This window comes from Ptiloglossa arizonensis, chromosome 4 (assembly GCF_051014685.1).
Source record: "Ptiloglossa arizonensis isolate GNS036 chromosome 4, iyPtiAriz1_principal, whole genome shotgun sequence".
NCBI classification, from domain to species: Eukaryota; Metazoa; Arthropoda; class Insecta; order Hymenoptera; family Colletidae; genus Ptiloglossa; species Ptiloglossa arizonensis.
Window position 1 is genome coordinate 6,269,461 of NC_135051.1, and position 22,678 is coordinate 6,292,138.

Below are 22,678 nucleotides of genomic sequence, written 5' to 3' on the forward strand. Positions count from 1 at the left end.
CGATCCGATTCAAATATTTCGCGAGTCACGATTCATCGTGCGACGTTTTAATGACGCGGCTAGCAGCGGAAAATTCATTCGCGACGTTAATGCGTTAATATTACGATGATAATTACGCCGCTTCACGTGCCGCGTTCCAGTATTACAGCTCGCTGGAAAATTAAACAGTTTACACGGGAATGTAATTTGTACGCGAGCCGTTTCAGCGTGTGTGTGTTTTTATTTCTTTTTTCCCCTTATTTACATTCGGCGCGAACACGCTGGTGTCAACGACGTTCGAATCGCGCGGGAAATAAATTTCTAATCTGGAGAATATTAATTTCTAACGATACATAGAATTCTATATAGAGAACATATCATTCTAACGGGTAGTCCGATACCTTCGGTTCTTAATTCGTTCAATACGGAGACCTCGAGTAACTATTAATTCGAGAAATTATTTTTGTTTAAAATTTTTAACGGTGAGAGGAATATCGCGCGAATTAACTATGTGCACGATTGTACTTAATAGTAATAGTTTAATATAACACGTGATAATATATTTGATATAATTCGTTTAATATAATAGATCGAACTGATCTAAAGCACACGTGGCCCAGATTCTGAGCCCAGATTCAGGTTTCCCCTATACAATTCAAAATTCAATTGTGGAACTCGAAAAGAAAGAATGATTTTTTTCTCTGAGAATAAATAGAACACAGATATAAACGATGACGTAACAAGTGTTGAACGAAGGCTGCGTTAACTGTTTATGCAGATATAAATTTCTAAGCTCGCGAATGGTTTCTTTAACCAGCTGCTTTCTTCAGACTTTCGGACTTTTATTTCCGTATCATTGTTGCAAGGTTTTGTGCGCACGTGCACCGTCACTGCCCTTTTTTCCCTGAAAGTAATCGAAGGCTGGGGTATTGAATACCACTCGAATACGCTGTGAATAATGTTCTTGCGAGATAAGAGGGAATAGAGCTGTCCTAGATGACAACGTTGAGCGTCTCACTTTGTATACACGTCGCCAAGCTAAGTGACACATTTCCAATAAAATCCATAACCCGACATCCCTTACAGAAATCAGTTTTTCCTCTTAACTTCTTGACCGAAATCTTATTGATCAAGAATATAACCAGTGACGTTTATTCATGTATGGGTTGGAATTGTGCAAGACGCTGTGTGTAAAATAGCATTAAAATTAAATTTCGTTATCGGTTTGCAAATTGCATATCGTGGACATTTTCTTAAACTTGACCTCGTTTTCTAGGTTCAATAATTCTTACGAATAATGTATCACTTATAAGCAATACAAACATATAATTGATGTAATTGATTGCTCGCTAGTAAGATATTGAAATATTTAGTACACATGGATAAAAAGTGCCCACTTCGAATGATAATATTTGAAAGATACGAGAATGTTTCACGTAGCACGAAAATAGATCAAAATTGCAAAAAGGTTTATAGGAACTAATGTTATTGCGTTCCCGTTTGTCTTGGAAATGTGACAACACACGTCGCATAAAAGTAGAATATTCAGCTTACGTTATGCCCGCTATGAATTTTCTAGCACGTAGAATGCTAGTTACCTTTGATGTTCAAATTTGTATTAAGTTCGTACGTACTTGTACAGGACAGTCACGACTTTAGCCTTTACGAGAGAGAAAAGCTTTAGAAGAAAATCTTATAAAACTTCAAATTATCTTGCTGCTGTAAAACCTTATCGCGGTGGAATCTGAGCGGCAGATTCTAATATCGTGCACTACTCTGGATAAAAATATAGAGAAAATGAAAATCAGCTAATCAAATCACTGAATACATTGTAAATTCAAGCTTATATTTAAGCATTTCTGTCGACTCGACGGTGTTCTATTTTTATCGAGTCACCCAGTAGAATTATTGCACGTCTGTCGAAGGAGATCGAAGCAATGTCGATATAAAATAAAAATAGCAACTACGAATTCGGAATAAGATTGATTTAGTTTTTCACGTTTATAAAAATATCGGTAGCTTTGAAAATGAATAAATCGATGAATGAAATTTTTTATTAGTGCGCATACCACGTTCTCTTCCGAGAAAAGGAATAAAGCATTTGGCTAAACAAACTTCTTTGTATTTCCTGTATTTTTCAAGGTAGTATCAAAGAGATAAAATTTTTTAGGGTAATTTTATCGGTATTTTAATTACCATACCTAAAGAAATACGTTTTCTGTTTTTATTTTTGGCTGCTGTACAAACTTGCAAAGTTTGCTTAAAATTAGCATCGGATACATCGCGAATGTTTTTTGCTACTTCTCTGTCTGATCACTCACGGACTTATACTACTGTGGAAGACGAACCAAGACGATATTCTACTTACAGTGCCCTGTAAACCGAGGTGTATACGGAAGTTTATAAACAAATGCTTCCTGTTCCGATTGTTTCAAAATTTTTCACACACATTCGCCGACCATTGAGGAGTGTCTCATATTTTTTTTTACCGTGACATAACAAATATCTCTTTAGAAAAGAATTACATAATTAAATGTGTTTAAGAAAAGAATCGTTATCAATGTGGAATCCATCAAATGTGGAATGGACCAGAATTGTTGCAACCTGGATGAAAAATATAAATACAATTTCGAGCTAGGGTAAACGATAAAAAATTGAAAATTTTTTAAATGCTAAAAAAAGGAAAACTCGACCGAAACGTTGACGTATGTTACACGTTGGTGTGTTATTTTTTCATAGATTCCACTTATCTGGAAAACAAAAAGTTTCGGTAGATTTTTATATTTTATATGCTGAAACGAATGTATGTGTATCGGTCGAGATAGGGGATTTTAACTATGTAAACCGCGACAGATAACTTTTTTACATCCTGCACCGAGAGACCGTAAGCACAGTTTTTCATTTTCCAGGATTTCACCCTTCGATATTATTGACCGAGTTCGTGCATCCTGCACGCATCGAAGTATTTCACTTTTTCATATTCCACGAAACTTTGGGACCGTTAATTGAAGTGTCTCAGATACGATAACGGTACGCTTCGTCTGTGTCCAAGAGTTTTTAACTTGCAAGAAGGGCTCTCCCCGAACGTGAAACTTTAACAAATTATGAAACTTCGAGGACACATAAAAGATATTACGATAAATAATATCAACGTTTCCTTTGCCATTCGAATTCACTCGTTTCCATTCCATTGTTTGCAAACAATACGAAATATGGATCTATTCACAGAGTTTCGATAATTACAAAATTTAATAAACAGATGAACTTTGATCAATACCTTAAATAATTATTATGTTTATGGATTTCATTAGCATTGTAAACATTTATCTATAGCTTTTCAATCAAAATGCATAACGGACGGTCGATGCATTCGACGTTGATGCATTTTACCGTTTAAATATGATTTCTTTCGTATAGTATTTCCTGCATTCTCGTTGGTTCCATAAACAACCGGCTACGTTATTATACGTTGCTTTTGTTTGAAAAATTTCCAGGAAGAGTTCCATAATTATCGATCGATTTATACGAATACGTTCCTTAATAATATTAACGCTCGATACGGTATCGCGAAACCGAAATAGCCGATAGGTGAGGATAGATATATATATATATATTTTTCATAAAACGATAAGTACAACCGAAGAAGGTAACTTCCTTCTATAAACTGTTTCATATCTCCTTCCGTTCGCAGAGCGCGGAATAAAAACGAAAAACAACACAGTCTTTGAGAGTTGATTTTACTCCTTTAGAGTGAACTCAAGCTGTAAAAACAATAGCGTATTCTTTGCCAAGATACCCTCCATATATTCTCCGAGTTTCGTAATTTTTTTAAAGTTCCCAGTTCGTGGTCTTCCCATGTTAGTTACAACTTCTCGGTACACGGGAAACTATCATCGAAAAGAGTTACAGTCGCTAGGAATGGAATTATTTTTCGTCGAATGACGTAGCAAGAAATGACGAACAATCTTCGGACTCCAAGTAAGCATTAAACGCGGTCTTCTTGTAGAAATGTTCACGAATAAACGAGGGTTTCGTTGACTTTGGAACGACGGCTTCTGTTCGCCGATAACATTTTTGCGTAGGCGAAAAATAACCGGGGCAGTTAAGAGTTTCATTCCTTTACCGGCGAAAGAATGTAACACGCAATTAAAAATACATTAAGCCCTGAATAGATGTATCTCTTTCGTTAATAATAGTTATCTCGGTGAAAAATAACGGCGGGCAGTTAACCGTAAAATTCATCTTACTGGGAGGCAACGTAATATGTAGTTAAGGCATACACAAACGTTTTCTTTGTTTCGCGAGATAGATAAGTGTACAACTTTCTAAACAAAAGACGAGGCATTCTTCTCCCTTATGGCTGTAAACGTGTCTCAGAAATAAAAGCTTCTCGATATTATCGTGAATCGCTTTTAAATTATCTTCGAAGGTTTCAATAACTGATACAAGTTTTAAATGTTTCAACTCTGTCCTGGCAGTAGTGTTATAATATATTAATATATATTAATTTAGAAAATATAATTTGCTTGGAAATGCTTTTCTAAAATGTGTTGCACCAAATTATTTTTTAGCCAGTGTTTTTTCTGTTATAATATATTAATATATATTAATTTAAAAAATATTATTTGCTTGGGAATGCTTTTCTAAAATAGTGTTGTACTAAATTAATTTTTAGTCAGTGGTTTTCCAAACTGTTTACTATGTAAACGTAATTAGAAATGGATTATGAAATAATAACACCAGGAAGGAAATTATGGCAAATTCCAACTGCAGTTATATCAGCTTTCTAATGATTCTTCAATACGAATTAAGCATCTCGCAGTATTTTATTATAATTACGGTTATAGAATATAGCTGCCAGATTAGAATTTATATTTAATAACATTAGAATTAGTAAAACCGCGTAATAAAGTTTTATGTATTTTATAACGGGAAATTTTTTCCTCTCTTGAATATGCATAAAATGCCAGAAGAGGTTGTCATGCATATTAAAGCATGCGAATAAAAAGTGTTCAAATTATTTTCGTATACGTAACTATAATTTATAAACATTCTGGGCTAGAAATGGTTCCGCTGGTCTCGTTGAGTTTTATATTTCTAGACTCGCACGTTTATCCATATGTAGACGTTCGCGCGATAGAATAATATTTTCAAGGAAAATAATAAAAATTCCGAGCTGTCGTATATAAAGAACATCGAACACGATAATTACATCAACCGGTACAATCAACGTTATAATTGTGCGAATAAAACAAGCAATACTATCTTCTCCAATAAGAAGTGCCGGGTTTAAAAACTTTAAGAGAAACTTAAGAACATAAGAACCATTGAATCCCCATGAAACACTTCGTTTCTTTTTCAACGAGGGTTCTTCAACTTGTGATCGGTAATGCATTTCGTGAGCCAATTATAACGGAAGAAACGGTACACGAAATTCAATTTTCTACAATCATCCTACCGCCGTGACGCGCACAATTGTTTCTTTCTTTATTTACCGCTCGTTTGGACAATTTTCATTACGAGGTTACACGTTGCGCGAAATTATTCCTAGGATGTTTACGCACCGGACAACGAGGCAATAAGAATTTAACTACGCTCTTCGTTCGACACGTTACTCGATACGTTCGACGCATCGATTCAACGTCGGTGAGACATTTGTACTCGATACACTTTGTAGTGCTATTGATACCCGAGATACTTGGCTGCCCGTGAGATACACCAGGAGAAACAAAAATCACTGCGGTCCGCTATCTGAGAAACCCGAGTGTACTCGTAAGCCCGGAGTCGTTCGTGATATAGGATACGATTCGAGTAAATCGCGGTAAAGTCGAATAATGTACCGCAACGTCGTGACTTTAAGACGAATCTATCGGGTTGTAAATCCGGACGCAGGATGCAGAAATGCTACGTTATACTGCAAATTAACGAAATACAGGGTAACCTGTATACGTTACACGTCGTACGATCGAAAAGTTGTACCGCATCTTAAAATAAGACGTTCGTGAAATATACTTTAGTGTTTCGAAAGAAACAGTGCAGAGTGCAGATTTGAAATATTTTCCAATTAGGTCCATATTCAACACTAGTTTGATCTTGAAAGACAATTTCTACTGAGAATGTACAAAAGGTAATTATCACTGCCCAAGTGGAGAACACATTACACCGTATCGTTCATTCCTGCCATTTGTTAGTTCACACTCTCTACACATGATTAAATGCACCGTATGTTTAATTTAATACAGTGCATATTCCAATACAGTATCACTAGAACACAGGAGACAATTTCTACCGAGAATATACAAAAGATAATCGTCACTGCCCAAGTGGAGCACACATTACACCGTATCGTTCATTCCTGTCATTTGTTAGTTCGTACTCTCGACACATTCCCTGGACTCGGTGCCACACCATTCTCAACATTAATTCGATCCTTTCATCAGCCAGCCATGCATCGACTAACGCTCCCGAACGAATTAACACCTCGTTAAAGTACTTACCGCACCGTTCTTTGCTACCATTTGCCGAGAGAATAGGGGAAAGCGATCTATCGTGAAAATCGTCGGGAAATGTTAAATATAACGCCAGTTAATGCCCAGACCTCAAAGGAATCGTTCTTGTCGCGGATGGGGATCTTTGCCTTTGCCGCGAAGAGGACGATATTCCGTTTCAACGCCTCTCGCGCGCGTTTTCCTTTTCCTTTATTTTTTATCCTTCTCTCTTTCTTTCTTTCCGTTTTTTTTTTTTTTTTTTTCTTTTATATACTTTTTTTACCTTCTTCCCCTCTCCACGGTCGTACGAAAATTAGGAACATCTGCGACAAAGAAAACGGATATTCGAGGGAATGGAAAGTAGCCAAGTCCGTCGGAACGAGAGCCGGAAGATGCGAGAAATTCGGTGCCAGTCGTGGGAGGCGAGGCACAGAGCGCACTTTTGCTCGTGCATTCATAAAGCTGGGTCATTGCCGAGCTGTCGAGTCGGCCTTTCTTGTTTCTGCAGAGCTGTGTTGAGATAAGTAGCTGCACGGTCTCTGCGCTTTGTTTGTTCAAGCTTCTCCTTTCTTTGCCTTCCCCTCTTTCTTTCTCATCTTTTTTCCACTCTCTCTCTCTCTTTCTCTCTCTTTTTAGCCCTCTCTTTTCTTCGTAGGGCGTTACTTGTCCCTACGAGGGAACGGGCGGTCCGGTGCCTCTCGAGCCGCAAGACACGGTCGTTACCGTGCTTTAATTATTAATAAGAACTTCTGGTATCTAATATCCACTTCGGTTCGCTTTTCTTTTGCACACGCGCTCGCTCGTTCGCGCGCACGTGCTGCTATCGTATTTATCTCGAGTATCTCGCAAACAGCCCGATTCGACCCCGCGTTCGTTCCTTACCGTCTCCATCCCCCAACGATACCGAAAAAATTCAACGGGCGAATAACCGTATACGGTTGTAACGTTATTTCATTTTTTATTTATTCTCCGATTCTCGATTTCACGAGGTAAATAATCGAACGACTATTTCGTACGAAATATAACCGCGATCGATCGTAGGATAAATAATTCCCTGACCTCAATAGTGGGTAACTCTGTTCTTAAATCTTGCGTCAGCTTAGCCCATCGTCACCGTAGATTTTCGAAGTTGAATCATAAATCAAAGTATAATACGCTTGCTTTATCGTGCCACCCTCGGCCCTACTTGGAAAGCTTTTAAAAATCTCAGAAACATTCGCAGATAGAGTATTCGACACGTTACATTATCGATCTTTGGAACTGAGGATTATCGCTCCAGTGGAAGATAATTTAACGTATAATAAAAATGGTAAATTAAAAAACAGCGATGATAATTTTACCGTATCTAACCTTCACTGGATATCTTTAAAGATAACTTAACGTATAATAAAAATGGTAAATTAAAATACGACGATGGTAATTTGAATGTATCTAACTTTCACTGGATATCTTTGAAGATAATATGGTATATAGTAAAAATAATAAATTAAAAGACGACGATGATAATTTGAATGTATCTAACCTTCACTGGTTATCTTTGAAGATAATTTAACCTATAATAAAAATGGTAAATTAAAAGACTACAATGATAATTTGAATGTATCTAACCTTCGCTAAATATCTTTGAAGATAATTTTACGTATATTAAAAATGGTAAATTAAAAAACGACGATGATAATTTTAATGTACCTAACCTTCACTGGATATCTTTGAAGACAATTTAGCATATAGTAAAAATAAATTAAAAGACGACGATGATAATTTTAACGTATCTAACCTTCACTGGATATCTTTGAAGATAATTTAACGTATAATAAAAATGGTAAATTAAAAGACGACGATGATAATTTTAACGTATCTAACCTTCGCTAGATCTTCGAAATCGAGGATTTTACAAAACGTTCTCTGCTCATCCTGCGCCATCTTGGACGTTCGAGCTCGAGTAACAAGCCAAAGGATAATCTCCCAAACCCTATCGCATCATCATTCACCCTATCGTATCATCCTCACCCCTCTGCGAAAGCCTTTAAGAATCCGCAGAACACTCGCTGATAGTACGGTGTTCGAGTTTCAGTTGACAGTATAAGTATTCTTCGTGTTCTTAACTCTGTATCCACGATCTCTGTAAGTCGTAGGTATCCATTTATTCTCTCACAGGTACCCGATGATGCTAAACTTTCGAGACGCTCACTATTACCGACGTAAACGACAATTCCTCGACGAGGGGAACTCGAAGACACGGGTTCAACTTTCGAAAGTGCACGGTCGCTGAAAAAGTTGCGACAAAAAATGACGTTCCATTGAGAAAAAAAAAAAACTTCGAAATCTCGCAAAGGAAACGATTATGGAAAAATTTCTATTTTGTCGTTGCGTACGACCTGACGCAGGTTTGTTTACAGGACCGTGAATAACGAAGATATTCAAAGTGGATAAAATTTTTCCTCCGTGTACACGGAACGTAATAAATTAACACCGATAAATCGACTTTAAGTGTTATTCACGGCTTTCGGAGCACGAAGATCGGGAATAACAATGGTGGCGGCAGCTATTTGGATATTAGGTTAAGGGAGGAGGAATTCCCCGGCAGTCTAGGTAGCAATCAATTCGTTAAAGCAGCGCCCCGGAGAGATAAAAGAATAGTTACATTCCGCTCGAAGCTTTCGTCTACCTAAATAGAAAATGTTTGCTCGGGAGGAATGCACGGAGAAATATTATTTAAGTTTATTACACGTTCGATGGAAACTTATTTCCTTTGCCCTACCACTGTACAGTGAACAATTTCAGATATTTCTCGTGGTCGAAGTTACTGTGTAAAAAGGAATTCGAGGAACGAGTTCAACCATCAAAGAAGCAGAAGTTATTAATACACTTGTAGAAATTTTAATATTAAGCAATAATAAAAATGATTATTATAGAAACGTTTCGTAATAAATGATCAAACATTGCTTCGATCGGTGCGGTACACACTTGTGTACAGATCTTCGAACATTTTTGCTGCTTATTGCGGTTGTTGTATTTATTTATACATTCCCGGTCCCTGTGGGAAATTCACGACCACGCGTCGTGAAATTTCACGCCAGGAGGGTTAGCGAAAATAAACTGGAAAGTGTTACCACATCCCCTATATTCATCCAGATGCTGTTCCATCAAACTACCAGCATGTTTTTAATCACCGCAACAATTTTTTCCTGGCGAAAGTTCACACGCAGGTAACGCGCGATACATTCGCCGCGAAAATGTATCGATTCTCAAAATTGAAGATCGCTGTACTCGTGAAATAATGTGAAACACTGATTGTTAAACGCGAAGAGATCGAGCAAGGGGAAATAATAACGGTAGTAATTATTTAATAGATTAGAAAACGTGTCGTACCGAGTCTTTCATTATTTCGAAGTACATTAAATACAACGCAGACACATAATTAACAACCCGACATTAAACACACTGAAAATAATTAAATCGGTCTCATTGCGAACCGAATGTGTCTGCAATGTTATCAAGATTTTCAGGTATGCGTACACAAACGTGTCTGCAAAATGGACGCGAATGTTCTAATAATAATTTAGGTGCAGCCGCTTCGAGTTTTAATATTAACAATTTAATTTCACGCCAACAATTCATACGTTGTATTATAGAACGTAGTAGAATTACTTTGTACGTAACTTCTGTTGAGAAATATCAATTATTATCTTGAATTATTTTTAAACGTGAAATATGTATACGATTTAATTCTTCAATTCATACGTTGTATTATGGAACGTAGTAGAAGTACTTTGTACGTTGAATAATTTCTGTTGAGAAATATCAATTGTAATCTAGAATTATTGTTAAACGTAAAATATGTACACGATTTAATTCTTTAATTTCCACGTTCGGCTGACGGTAGATAATTTGAAGATAATTCAGATACAATATGACAGTTTAGAGAAATTGGATACTAATTCAAACAAAATATACGCTCGAATCGAAAGCTACGATTGTCCTGCCCAGTAAATAATTAATCCATTAAACGTTGCATTTAACGAGATGCAACGTTGGTGTATACCCGGTTGCGCGAAACGAAGCGTGCCGGAGCCTCGATAAAAGTAGTAAAATTTCCCCGAAGAAAAATCCCAAATAGAGTTACATCGTAACAAGGCAATTTGAACCCTAATTTTCGAAAGTCGAACTACGTTACCACCGAGTTACGATGGTGGATCGCACCGAGTTAACAAGCGTATCGGGACCTCGATAAAAGTGGTAAAATGTTTCCAGAAGAAAAATCGCGAACGAACAAAGCAGAGTTGCGTCAGTCTCGAGGTTAATTTCGACGTTAATTTTCGCAACTCGTCGTATATTATTACCGGGTCTATGGTTGTTAATATTATCGAATACATCGTTCATAGATTTATATCCGACGTGCTCGCAGCGTCGCGTGAAATCGAAGCTGGAAGGAACGCGTGCACAATACTTGCCACGTTGTCGAGCAACGCGTCCTCTCTCTCGTTATCGAGGCAATCGATTTTCAGCGATCGCTCAACCGACCCGGCGTACCGCGGTGCCATTTTTCACATCAACGTGTACGCGCCGATAACGCGCGCGCGGACCTACGAAAACGACCCTCGTTATCGTGATTTTTCGTCCATGTTACCATTATAGAAATACGTCCCTAACTACGTACGACTCCGGCGTTATATTCGGTACGCGGAGCGCCGAAACTTGCATAAACACGTCGGAACCCATCCGCCGGGAGGTAACCCCCCCGTTAATGGTCTCGTCGTTTGTTGAACGATGCGCGAATAAAATAATTTATAAATTGACGAGCGACACGCAACAAGGGGGACGACGCGAGCGATACGGAATGGGGGAATTTCGATAGAATTTGAAAACGAGGGACAAAGAGAGACGAGAGAGAGAAAGAGAGAAAGAGAGAAAGAGAGAAAGAGAGGAAGAGAGGAAGAGAGGAAGAGAGGAAGAGAGAAAGAGAGATAGAGAGAAAGAGAGAAAGAGAGAAAGAGAGAGAGTGTGTGTATGTGTGTGTGAGAGAGAAAGAGAGAGAGAGAGAGAGAGAGAGAGAGAGAGAGTGGTTCTCTTTTTATACGGCCGGTTCCTGTTGCTATCAGCGACGATTGAAGTTCCGAAAGATAATTAATTCAATTAACGTGCACCGGCCACGCATGCATTAAATGCACCCAAAATGATTCTAATTAAAATCGACGAGGAATTACAGCCGCAGGAGTGGCGAGGTCGTAAGTACGTGTCACCGTATTTCTGCCAAAAACCATGGGAAATACGCGCGGGGGCTTGTAATCGAGGATATCCGTATTGGTTGACGTTAAAAAATGCACGTAACTGGGAAATTGCATAGGAACAACAATAGCCGTTGCAGCCGTGCACAAATGGTCCGTGGAGATTGCAATCGGCGTGAGGCAATAATAGGACGTTTTCAAAAGGCAGCACCACCACCACCAACATCGCCACCGTCGCCGTTATGAATATTTATCGCGGGCCGGCGTTTATGCGGTTTGCTAATGCTTCGTCAGAGATTCGTCGATGATCGCGACCTGAACGTTCAAATACTATTCCTGGCCCGTTATTGTTCACGCATGTGCGCCACTGGTTCTTATGACGCGTTCGATCGCGATGCAATCACGGTGCAACACGGGGGGAGTGAACTATGACCGACAATTTTGAAAGAAACTCGGTGTCGCTAACGTTAGAATTATTGAACGTACTATTTTCGAGGTGGTCGAACGAGTGAATGAATAACGGTGGTGTGTTATTCAACGTTCCAATTTAGAGTTTTGAATTTTTTTCTTCTTTTTCTTTAAAGAACGAACAGCGACCTCCTGTACGGAAAATTAGGAAAATTGGTACGTGGCGGGCAAGAAGATTGTAAACACTGGAATTCTACGAAATTGTGGGAATTGCGACATTTCGATAAACATAGTACAGTCTACCTTTTTTCTTTTACTATGTATCTAGTTTGATCTATACTTTTGATTGGAAGATCAAAAATCAAGGATGGAACGTGTAAGTAACGTAAACGAATGCGCTTGTACGATTTATCTTTGTTAATTTCAAGACGAATCTATCGTTTCTGAAATGGAAAACTAAAAATTTCAATTGTCCGAATTACTCGATCGTCTGTTTTCGAACACGTTTCGTCAATTTCCTCTTCAATTTTTAATTCCCTGTACAAATATTTCCCCCCGTAGCGCGATAAATCGTCAAAATCACATTCGTGTACGCCACGTTTATAGCGGCACGACGTAAAACTGTGCGGGAACACCGGTAAAAAAGTTACACTGTCGTGACTTTTAAATTGCACGACTTTAACGCGACGTGAAAACGCGCCTTCAAGTATTCCGCGAATTGAGTCGTGTTGTTTATCTCCGGCTCGCTCGAGAATGTAGTTTCTACACACACGAGGACGATAAAAAACGGCGAGAGTGAGAAACAGGATCCTTGCGAGCAATTCCACGAAATAGGGATAACAACGTGGCAACCTGATGGACAGGAATTCTACCGAACCTAAACGACGGTATTGTACCACAAAATACACTAATTCCAGTTTCCAAGTGAGAGTTTCCTCCTCTAATGAAAACGAAAATTGATATACTGGTTAGTATATCAATTTCGTGGAACTGTCAAAATTAATTGGATCGCACTGGGTTGTTCGTGAAGTCGTATCGTTTTCCCAAACGGAGAATATATAATTTAATAAAATGTTTACACGCTCTAAAAGAAATCTTGTTTCATTTTCACCGAAACTAAAAGAAAACAAAATGACTTTCCGAACGACCTAATAAACAGTCACATATTAAATCGGAGTAAGGAATAAATTGCACAGGGAATTTCGTGTCTCTCGAAAACCTCCAACGAAAAATACACTATTTACAAAACTACCAATCGTATAAATGATAACAAGTATATTTCGTACCGACGTAATTGGCTGTACACTCGAACGGTGTACGAGAAAAATAGCACGTGGAATTTTCCACCTCTCGATCGATATCTTTAACAAAAAAAAGACAGAAAAAAAAAAATGAAAAAAATGCTATAACCGCGTAATTGTAAAAAATTCTCGTTCCGGCGAGGATCGCACGGTCGTTGTGCGTGTAAGCGTTGCAAAAGTCGTGTTGTCGGTTGAATCTGATTTAATAATCGAATTCCAGCAGCGAATGCACGACCGCGATAGTGAAAAACTACAGGCATGAATATCAGCTCTAGTATGAATTTGATTTGAGGGCATTCGGGATAGTTGTCCGCCGGATGCCGGGCATTCCGTGGAATATCTCGCCGGAAATGGTGAAAATTTCAACCGGCAAAAATTCACGGGGCTCGACCCGAGGAGGGTTAATGTTTGCGAAATCTATCCGCCGATCGGATATTGATTTAACAGAGAAAATTTGGGTAGCTAACGAAGAATAACGTTAATCGGGAAGGACGAGCCGGTCGGAGGTTTTCCCGCGAATTTCATTCGACGCTTTTCAGAGCTGCGTTCTACCACGCACAATGCATTTAGTTCGCGGTAACGGGCGCATTTCCATGTATTACAGTTCATTATACCTGTCGTTGAATTTGCCGTGCGTGTAACGACGCTGGATGTTTGATAAAAAAAAGGACCGAGCGCGATGGATTCGATCGGTAATTCTGGCACGTGTACCACACGTGGCGGAGGTAAGTGGGATTCGTTAAACTTTTTTTTTTTAGCGACAAGCTATAAAATTTCACCGACCGCGTAGCATGAATATGCGTTTGAATGCCCGTGCCGTGAAAAACAGAATTGTTTCTTTCCCCGGTGGTTGAACATTTTTCATTCATTTCGATTCGTAAAATATACTTCTCCCTCCCCACCCAGATGAAAGTAATTTCAATCGTGGGTTTAACAATCGAGAGATCTTTATCGCGGCAACGAAATTGTTTAAATTTTACACGGTCATGGACCAAGTGCATAAATTCGACGATGCAACGCGACGTCTCTTTTGATAGATCGAATCACATTTGGCGTAATCAAGCTCGACTCGATTTATCGTATTTTCTCGTATGTAGGTAATTACGTTCGATTAAACGGCAAACAGTTCAGTTTTCTTTCTTTTTCTGTCATCGACCGTGTACCTGATTTCTGCTCTTTGGAAATTTTATTTCATTCGCGGATGTGTAATTTTCGTCGAAATCGAAATTATATTCGTCGAAAAATTGGGTTGTTCGAAAAGTCATTTCGTTTTACAAAATCGAAAATGTATAATTTAATAAAACGTTTATACACTCTAAAAAAATCGTGTTCGAAATTTTCACCAAAAAAAAATGAAATTACTTTCCGAACAAGCCAAAATAAGTTACTGGTTTTTTTTATAGAAGTGACCAAACTTCAATATTCTAAATATTGAACTTGTAAAATTTTAATTTACTCGAACAATAATTTGACTGAATCCATAAAATCACCGATCGATAAATTTTACCAGAGTTATGAAAACATATTGAAACTTCCATTACTATTTTTCTGATAAAATAATATTACTTTTCGCATTTTGGTCCGTATTATATCGATCATCGGTTTGGAACATTCCCAGCCTGAAATACAATTCGAACACTTCCATATATTACGTGAAATACTCTGGCTACTGTAACTGAATCAAAAACTGGCCAAATGCGTTAAAAAGACTTCGACTACTTTTAACTGTAATGCTTTAATTAATTCGTTTCAACTGGTTACTTTCGGTTAGAGTTATCGAACAGGGACTGTATCACGATGATCAAAATTCTACGATGAAAATCCCATCGGTTACAGTCAGTTGTGTAAAATTCCTTCAATTACACAGGTTGAAAAAGTTCTGAATATTCGTTCGTGTTACATTTTTTGAAGTTTCGCTACGTGCACGCGTATTTAATTAAGGCACAAGTTTATACACGTTGGCCGCGCAACTTCGCGTCCGACTGATTTAATAAAACGTAACGAAAATTAAAAATTTGTTTGCACAGTGTTTGGAACAATTAGAGAATGTTGTGTTTAGAGAACAAACGAAACGCAACAACTTCTGGGTACTGAATCGAGCGCCAGAAATTATTTAAATGATGCACGTATCGTTAAATATACGCTGTTAACGCAAATTCCTGTTATTGGATATACATATTTAAAATTGTAGAATTTCCACCGAATGTTTCGCGGGTGCGTATAACGCGGGCAATTTGCGAAATATTGCTTATCGTACTCGAATAGGTGAGCTTTTAATTATTTCGAACACTACATAATTAAGTGAAAAGTTGCTGAAAACGTTGCCCCGTTACTATGTGCGAAGCTACGCTCGTCTAATTACGAATTCATGGACTGTAGTACTAACATCCTCGGAAACACGCGCGTAAAATTACACGTTTACCGAAATTACGAAACAATTTTGCAAGATCGATATCTTCGTGTTTGTTTTTAATACGTGGTAGGTAGTATGCCTGTACACGGTAACAAAATATTAAAAAAATGTTAATTGTTGATTAATAGCCGAGAGATATTCGTTAGATAAAATTCTTAATTAATAGCTGAGAGATATTCGATAGATAAAATTCTTAATTAATAGCTGAGAGATATTCGATGGATAAAATTCTTAATTAATAGCTGAGAGATATTCGATACATAAAATTCTTAATTAATAGCCGAGAGATACTCGATAGATAAAGAGTCGTTTTGAATTATATTCCTTTTCGAAAACGTTCCGAAAAGAATGAAGACGTGTCTCGTAAATAAAACGTACATGCACCCGGGATCGATAATAAATTCAAACTGATGTATCACCGACATAGATCACCAGACCTGGTCCCACTACTATCGAGGACTAGTATATCGATCGAAAGCAAATGCATTTCCTGCCACCACGTGACACTGACCGATTAGAAAATCTAAATGTTCCCGAGAGAAGACACGAAATTCCCTGAGAGTGGCCATCAGTCAGTCAAAAACAGTCAAAAACGGGGTCAAACACGCGAGAATACATTTGTAAGACACAATTGTACAAGCAAACACTCAAGAGTCCAGTATTCTCTGTTCAATTGTTAAATATAGACGGTCTTGTTATAAAATTCAACAACTCCCTTCGGCACGGACTCGTTCATACAAATCACAACCGATCTACTTCGAGCAGCTTTGACACATTCATTTACCAAGACACTTTATAAATGTTAGAGTAGTTTGAAGAACCCCCCGAGGAAAGATAAAACTCATGGCAAGACTGGGGTAACACAAGACTCGATATTTGTTGGGAGTTATAAAAATGCAATCGAAGGAAACGAAGAAGTTACGGATCGAGCGTATCAGGTGCTCAAAATGGAGTTATTTGTTTAATGAAACCTGCGAATGGTCTTGCAGTGATATTTTTACATTTTCTGAATAACCATGCACTTAGATGGAAGACCAATATAAACCGAGAGAAGTCTACATAAAGGAAGTGCTTACCAAGAGAGTAATCCATGGAGTCACTCAATCAAAGTTAATTAAAATCAACAAATATAGACCCCTTCGTACGGAATACGAACGAATTACCCCTTTACGAGATACGGAATAAATAAAAAAAAAGAAAAATCGTTTCTTCGACCATTAGTAGAGTGTACGCATCAAAATTCAAATTAATTGCAACTCTTCGATCCAATTTTATTTCCGTTGCGGTCTTCAAATACTATTACCAATATTAACAATTTACCCTGCTTGTCACATACGGTGAACACACGCGTGTACGTTTGGCTAGAGAATTAATATACGCCGAAATTATTTGTTACACTCGACTGTGGTGGGCGCAGCTGGACCGAAATATAGTTTAGAATTTCTGTACTTCAGCTTTTAATATTTTAAATAAACTTGAGCCAGAGACGGAAATTTTTCTAGGGAAACGCGAAGGGCAAAGAATGGCCTTGCTCTATATTTCCAGAGAGTGGTCTGAAAGCTCAGGTGTAAGCTTTCATGGCTTGTTTCTGCGTAACAAGAAACTATAAATAATTTTTAATACTACCAGATGGCAAAAGAAACACCAGAGCACCCATTCACTTCTATTCTGATAACTTTAATTACAGAAAAGAGATACAAATCCCTAGGTTCAAGTATGGAAACACTTAAAGACGAAATTTTCATTCAAAGTCATACATCTCGAGATTTCGTGCATCCTAATAATTCCCTCGAGAAACAACTAACACTAAATACATACGTAATAACAGAAGTAAATAAAAACGAAGGAAAAATACCATAATTTTGTCAAGTACAGCAGGTGTCCCGAGTCTTTCGTAAATCCCGAAAGCAGAATACTCAATCTCGTGAATATTTACCATAATATCGCATAGAGAGTTTTTGATTATCGTACAGTAAACAGAAGTGATCTGTAATATTGACCTAATCCAAATGCATAATCTGCATCACCCGATTCGAATACCATAAATACCAGCGGGTACTTAACGCGGGAAATATTCCATTTATATTCGCTCCGAGAATAACGTTCCCGAAAGGTCCGGTAAAAAAAAAAAGAAAAAAAAAATCGTATCGATAGCAACAAAAAAAAAAAAATACAACATTCACGGTCCGTGGCAATATTCGACAAGTGGCCCCGAGCCCCACAGCGTCGAATCCCCATTTTCTGACCAACGTGGGTAGTGTAGCAGAGATCGAAACCTAAATCACTGGCATTAAATTCCCTCGCAACGACGATTCCTTTTATACCGCGGCTGGTGGGTTAATCCACTCTCAAACAACTAATTTTTGAGCTCGTTGGGCTCTGCTGCACATCGATTGCCAGCGTCCCGGCCACGGCGTTTTGCACACCGATCGAGTACGGCGTATCGCGATACCGTTGATGGCCGATTATCGCGTCCGCGATGCAGTCGAATGCGTGCACTTTGTCCCGTCGATTATCGAGGAGGGAGTGCGATCTATTGTTCGTCGAGTTCGCTACCTCCCCCCCCTCCCCTCCGAACCCAGCCCCCGTCACCCACCAATCGAATTGGCCTCCACCTCTACTGTTGTTACATGCCCCGGGCAGCAACAAAGTCGTTGGCCTCCACGCATCTGACCAAGGCCTGTCGTAACAAGAGTTCACGCGTTCAGTGATTTTTCTCACCCTCGATTTCCTCTTTCTTTCACCACGTATGAAAATTCTTCGCCCTCACGTGTCCCTAATTTCTCTTTCAAGGTTCGAGTGATGTTTTACACGAATTCTCCGTTGTTGTTTTCGTATAAAGCTTCACTGTAGGGCCTCCGTGGGTTTCCCTTCGTCTCGAATCCAACGATGTTAACTGCACCCAACGGAGAGGTTTGCCCATGGAAAACGCGAGCCTTGATTTTAAACTCGTGGGGTTAACCGTCACGATACCGGACCTAGCTTCTTCGTGCCCTTAACTCACGGAGATTTTCGATTTAAAGTTTAATTGCACATTTTATTTGACGCGAGATCCTGGCGGGGTAAATGTTCCAAGGGGAACATCCAGACAGCCGACCGGACCGGAGATGGAGGACAGGGAGGTGAGGTGGTGTCTCGAATCAACGTAGATTCGTTTCCTTCGCGGGAACAGAGGACACTCCCTCCGTGCCTTCAGCTCTCGGCGAGGGCGTAACTTTCACGGAGACGCAACGTTTAATCGAAGAGCACGGAAAAATATTTGTCAGCCCGTTGGAGGATATTTCTCGCTTAAACGGCACAGGAATGGCCGAGTCGGTGATAAATATCCGGTGGTTGTGGACGGTTATACGCGTACACGTGTACAATTCGTAGGAAAGTGTCGCCGTTTGAAATATTTTACAGCCTACTACGTATTTTCAGAGCCTCTCGAGCCAACCGGATTATTGCTCCACCAATGATTCGAAGGGTGTGATTAATTCGTCTGCAATATCGCGCGAGGAAGTGGGCCAAATACGAGAACCACGGTGGGGTATATTTTCTTGAAAATGTTTCAAAGGAACCTTTGTTTAATGTCCTCGAAAAGGAAAATATTTAGCCGAGGAAATTGTACTGGTGATTATGACACGCGTTATCGAAACTTGAATCGTAGACCAAAGGAGGGACGTTATGTATATACTGGGTGCTGACAGGAAGAATCGAATATCATATTTAAAAATTATTATCGAATATGGTAGTAAAAATTTCTCGTAAGTTGAGAGAGAAGCTGACTGGGAGTTTTACAGAACACCAGCCAAACTAGCAAGATTTTCTTGAAAATATTTGAAAGAAACCTTTGTCTAATGACCTCGAAAGGAAATTATTTATCCGAGGAAATTGTAATGGTGATTATGACACGCGTTATCGAAACTTGAATCGTAAACCAAAGGAGGGGCGTTACGTAAGGGAGGATAAGTAGCTGCTTTGGGATTTGATACATTTTTAGTGGAATATACTGGGTGATAATGAAGGACAGGAAGAATCGAGTATGATATTTAAAAATTATTATCGAATAGTATTTCTCGTAAGTTGAATGAAAAGTTGACTGGGAGTTTGACAGAGCATCAAGCTTACACGACTAGCGAACTGTACATTTTGTTGACTTCTGTACGAATAAATGAAGTTTCATACAAAAGAAATCGTTCAATTATTTAAGCTCTACCTTTGATTCCTAACTCAATCTCTGCCTATTCTAATCTCTGTTATCCTAATCCCTCTACCACCGAATCCTGATTCAATTCCCTGAACACTGTCTTGACCACCGACCTGACTAACTATCGTCAAAAATTTTTCGCTATCCGAACAACCACAGAAGAGACGTTTAACCGCAGTGGAGTTCCATCTTCTCAGAACTATTCACCGTGTACTCACTTTTGTGGTAAACCCTTCTATTCTACCGGCCATTCGAAACACTCGGTGACCTCTATTGTTTCCAGTAAATACAATAGTTGGCAAAATTCTGCTGCAATTCTCTACACTACCCGAACACTTGTTCCACTGAAAAATTGTTACAACAAACACTAGAGCGTGCGCTGTTTTACATCGTTCGATAATTTTGCATCGAAAGTGACGTGTTCTCTTTGTTTCTTTTCTTTCTCGAATATTCACTTTTGTGGTAAACCATTCGAAACACTCGGTGACTTCTATTACTTCCAGTAAATACAATAATTGGGAAAATTCTTCTGCGATATTCTACACTACCCGAACACTTGTTCCACTGAAAAATTGTTACAACAAACACTAGAGCGTGCGCTGTTTTACATCGTTCGATAATTTTGCATCGAAAGTGACGCGTTCTCCTTGTTTCTTTTCTTTCTTGAATATTCACTTTTGTCGTAAACTATTCGAAACACTCGGTGACCTCTATTGTTTCCAGTAAATACAATAATTGGGAAAATTCTTCTGCGATATTCTACACTACCCGAACACTTGTTCCACTGAAAAATTGTTACAACAAACACTAGAGCGTGCGCTGTTTTACATCGTTCGATAATTTTGCATCGAAAGTGACGCGTTCTCCTTGTTTCTTTTCTTTCTCGAATATTCACTTTTGTGGTAAACCATTCGAAACACTCGGTGACTTCTATTACTTCCAGTAAATACAATAATTGGGAAAATTCTTCTGCGATAGTCTACACTATCCGAACGCATGTTCCATTGAAAAATTGTTACAAGGAACACTAGAGCGCACGTTATTTCACATCGTTCGATAATTTTGCATCGAAAGCGACGCGTTGTTTCTCTTCTTTCTCGTATATAGAAAATCCCCGTTTCTTCGATACCGACGTAACCAGTGACACGTGTCAACGAGCACGGGTTCGAGGCTGCTCGGTGAGAAGCTTCGGTAGCAATTATCGTCGCGTGACAAGCAGATAGGAGACGAATCAAATGTTCTTACCTGACACGGGGCCATTCAGGCATGTATGTACATCTGTCGGGGCCGCGTCCGCAAACATCGTTTCGTACAAAAGCGTGTTTAGATGCTTGTCAGAGATTCCGGGAACGCTGGGCAAATTTGTATCTATTCGTGGTGGTGCTTGTCCGACACACTGTGGTGCGAAAGCTACGTTTCCAGAATGTTATCCGATCGTCGGATAAGTTTGAATCGTTACTTTCACGGTGTGCTCCGAATCTTTCGAATACACAAGCACGCACACACGCGTAAACGCTAACACCGTTGACTAATGAGATTATTGGATTAGCTATGCGTAATTAATTTGTGGCGCCCGGTAACGTTTAGTTCGCCGCTCGTGAGATGATTTTCAGTGGGGCACGATTTCTCCACGATGTTTCGAACGAACGCGAAACATTGTACGAAAGTGGAACGTTGTCTTCCGTTATAAACAATTAACCGATTTCTTTTCCAGGGAAGCGGTTCGGGCGTGGCAGACGAATAAAACGGGAAGAAAATATCGAAAGTAGAACCTAATCTCGCTTAATTTCCCTCTCTTAATCCCAGATAAGTCGGTCCCGGAGTTTATCTTGAATCAATGCGAGCACGATTACTTATTTTTCCGATACAACGGATAAAACATTTTTACTTGTTAAGCCAGAAGCATCGCTCCTCGTTCGAGCAAGGAACACGAGGTGGTATACGCGGATACGGATTATTTTTAAAATCAACTATCCAGGATTATATCTCCAATAATTAAAGCAGATATTATCGAGTACACGGATCGGTGGGTAACGTTCGGCCATGATTCATTAAATAATACACAGCATACGTATAAGTAGGGTAACTGCAAATTGCCGTAATAACGCGCAGTGAACAACAGCAATTGGAAAGTAAACTTTCGGGTAATTCTCCGTCAAGTTTAATTAGTTTCAGTCTCGTCGTATCGTTCAAGGCGATACCGTACATAGTTCGAGACTGTATCGTTTAAAGAACACTATGTACCGCGAGAGAAAATATATAAATTATTCGACTTTGGTGTCGATTGCAATTTACATGCAAAGTGTAATTATATATATACATACATACACCTGCATTCACTCGATTTGTATCACGAGCTTCCTTTAAAGTGCAAACGATAAAAAGACACACACAGTGGGTGTAGATATCCATATGTATCGAGTTTCACAAAGGAACGATTAGTTACCCACATCGAGAGGTCGTTACTCTCGACAAAATACGGGGAGTCGTGTGTTCACTCGAGAGCTAAATTATTCAATACGGAACACAATCAAATAAGCCGGTTGCTTTATTTCCCCGGCAGTCCGGTATTAAAAATTTAATAACGTTGCCGCGACTGTTCCTTTCTCCAGGTGTTTCGGCCGCGGTCGAAGAGCTCGTCTCCGTGGAATAATTAAATTCCCTATTATTTA

The 22,678-nt window shown here is 39.0% G+C and overlaps 1 protein-coding gene and 1 long non-coding RNA gene across 5 annotated transcripts in view; one reads left to right on the forward strand and one right to left on the reverse strand.

Annotated features, from left to right (window-relative positions):
* Sol1 overlaps positions 1–22,678 on the reverse strand; it is a 636,201-nt gene that overhangs the window by 154,297 nt on the left and 459,226 nt on the right. The gene's annotated exons all lie outside the window — the stretch shown is intronic.
* Positions 11,611–19,921, forward strand: LOC143145589 (uncharacterized). 2 transcript variants are annotated; one of them, XR_012991734.1, is made up of 3 exons: positions 11,611–11,699; positions 12,280–12,990; positions 16,629–19,921. It is a non-coding gene; the product is annotated as an uncharacterized LOC143145589 (long non-coding RNA). The 2 variants fall into 2 exon arrangements; XR_012991733.1 differs by lacking the exon at positions 11,611–11,699 and having other exon boundaries at positions 12,050–12,990.